This window comes from Triticum dicoccoides, chromosome 6A, assembly GCF_002162155.2.
Source record: "Triticum dicoccoides isolate Atlit2015 ecotype Zavitan chromosome 6A, WEW_v2.0, whole genome shotgun sequence".
NCBI classification, from domain to species: domain Eukaryota; kingdom Viridiplantae; phylum Streptophyta; class Magnoliopsida; order Poales; family Poaceae; genus Triticum; species Triticum dicoccoides.
In genome coordinates this window covers 423,355,346-423,358,329 of record NC_041390.1, presented here as the reverse complement: position 1 = coordinate 423,358,329, position 2,984 = coordinate 423,355,346, and the positions used below count along the sequence as shown (strand labels likewise).

General features: G+C 47.9%; 1 pseudogene; it reads left to right on the top strand.

Annotated features, from left to right (window-relative positions):
• LOC119315887 overlaps positions 1-1,015 on the top strand; it is a 114,921-nt pseudogene extending 113,906 nt beyond the window's left edge.
• The last annotated feature ends 1,969 nt before the right edge of the window (positions 1,016-2,984 follow it).

Genomic DNA, 2,984 nt, shown 5'->3' with positions numbered 1-2,984 from the left:
GACGACCGGGTGGTGTTCGTTCCCCACTTCAACCGGGGACTGGGTTTCCCCCTCCACCCATTCATTCGAGGGCTGATGTTCTACTACGGGATTGACTTCCATGACATGGCTCCGAATTATTTCCTCCATATCTCGGCTTTCATCATCATCCATGAAGCTTTTGTTCGAGTCCAGCCGCACTTTAGCCTATGGCTGAAGGTTTTTAATGTTAAGCCGAAGATCGTCGATGGCCAGTATGCGAATTGCGAGGGCTCCATGGTTAGCAGGCACACACGACTCGGCTGTCCAAAGGGCGTGTTTGTAGAGACGATCAAGATCTGGCAAAAAAATAGTTCTACATCATAGAACCCTGCAAGGCGACCTGGGCAGCTGCTCCAGAATTCAGATCCGAACCCTCTGCCAGGTTAACTTCATGGACCAAAAAAGGCCTTGACTAGGGGTCTATCCCCGATGTGAAGGCGCTGCAAAAACACATCTCCAATATGATAGAGGCGGGGGCCGCATTGACCAACATGGTCCAGATCATGATCCACCACAGTCTGCTTCCTTGCTAGCTTCGAGCCACCCCGATGTGGTCCTGGAAGCCCGAAGACCCTGCTCCGTGTAGTATTTCTATGGCACCACTCACGAGAAACTATGGAAGGCGTTGTTCAAGCCGCGAAAGACTTGGTCGGCCGAGGATGAGCACATCGACCTTGATGCCGAGAACCCCCCAAGGAGGTGACGTAATACTTATTCTCTTCGTGTTCAGATATGTGCATTTCCACTATGATCTTTAAGTCCTTATTTCCCCCAGGGCTGGCTTAAGAAGGCCGTGCAACTAGACAGTCCAGCCCCGCTGCCTGAAGACCCCGTGTCAGCTCCACTAGAGGAGATGCTGACGGTGGCGTCTTACAAGGCACCAGTGAGAAAGGAGGAGGAGAAGAAAAACCCCACAAGGGAGGCCAGGGAGGGCCTCCACCCACGAGTACCTTCAGACACCAAGTCCGGGGACACCCATGCCCCCTCCGCATAGGAGGGGGAGCAGGAAGAATAAGAAGAGGAGGGGAGCGATTCCTCCCGCACCAGGAAGAGAGCGGCGTCGGCCGAAGAGCATCCTTCCCCACCTCCGAAGAAGAGGAGCAGGGGCAAACTGGTCATACTCGACGACAGTTTGGACTCCGATGAGGAGTCCGCAGCCTCCGAGAAGATCCCGGAAAGGGTTCCCAGGGTCAAGCCCCGTGCTGAAAGTGAGAATCCGAAGACTGTCCAGGCATTGGTTTTACTAACCTACCACTAAAAGCACAAATGCTATTGTACTGCAGCCGACATCGCGACCTCCCTAATGACCAGAAGTCGGAGGGCACCTCTTCGCCCATCAATCTCGCGAAGAGCGGAGGCGCATCGCACTTCGCGCCTTCTCAGGTCATCAGAGGGACCGGGGAGGTGCTGTCCCAAAGGACCCCACCTGTGCCGAACATGAGGGGTGACGACGACATCGACATGGCTGAAGCTAACGCTCGGCCACCGAAGACTAGGAGAAGGAGCTCGGGCAAGTCGATCCCTCTCAAAAGATGGTCCCGGGGCCTCCACGGCCCTCCGGAGCATCATTTTTTGACTATACACAGTAGGGAAAAACCCCACTACAATTTTTATAATATGAATAAAAAGGGAGTTCAAACATACAAGGCTTGAGATAAGCCTAAAAGAAACAAAACTAGACCAACAAGTCCAGACAATAAATTACAGAAAATACAAAAAAGTTACAGGACAAGACTGTCCAACCAAGAAATGAAAGAAGATGAAAACTTCTCCTTAATTCTGAATTTGAGCAGGTGGAGCTCTGAGAGGAAGATGAATTTCCATCTGTCAATGCTGGTGGGGATGTTCTTGAATATCTTATCATTCCTGATAATCCAAATGGCCCATGAGGCAATGATAATGATCTCCATAGAAAAAGGTTGCTGCAGATTACCCCTTAAGTCTGGAAGAGCTTCCATGATGGTTAGATTTCTCTGTCTGTTGGGGCATAGGATGACCCAACAAGCAGAAGCAAAAGGACAAGTCCAAAATAGGTGTTGTAATGTTTCTTCTTGCTGACAGCTGAGAGTAGCACAATTATAGTTGTCAAGATGAAAAGTTTTCCTTCTGAGCAGATTCCTGGTATTGAGTCTATCATGCAGAAGTCTCCAAAAGAAGACCTTGTGTGTTGGCTAGCAAGAAATTTCCAAATCCAGTTGAACTGAGCTGGAACAATTTTGACTCCTATCAAAATTTTGTATGCTTTGGCCACAGAAAAAGTATTATTTCCCCACATATAACTCCATGAGTTCAGGTGCTCAGTAAATGCAGATCCTCTTAAAGTGTCACAAAGCTCCTCCATCAGCTCAAATTCCATGAAAGCTTTCTCAGTAAGTGGCAGGTGAAATAAGTCTTCCAAGTATTCAAACATAAGTACCCTTTGCACTGAAAAGTTCTGATCTTTTACAAGGGAGTAAAGATTAGGAAAAAGTTGATTCAGACAACCAGAGTGCCAGAGGTCAGACCAAAACAAAGCAGATTTACGATCACCAATTGTGCATCTTGCCATGGATTTATAGCTATCAATGAGCCTCAAATTACACTTCCACCAGAAAGATCCTTCCCATTTTTGCCCTGGCAGGGTGCCATTGTCATAGTAAGCCTCCCAAATGCGGTTGACCCAAGGGATATTTTCCCTATTGTAAATTTTGTGAAGGTTTTTGAGAAGAAGAGCCTGATTTTGCACAAAGATGTTCATCACTCCAAGGCCACCCTGATTTTTGGGTCTACAAACAGTGGACCATGCTACCATAGCAGGTCTGTGGTCCTCCAAATCTGGTCCCCTCCAAAGACAATGTCTCAAGTATTTGTTAACCTGGTTTTTGATGGTTACAGGTACATCAAGGCAGCCCATGAAATATATAATAATAGAATTTAGCACTGATTTGACCAGAAGCAACCTGCCAGCAAGAGTCATAAAAGAA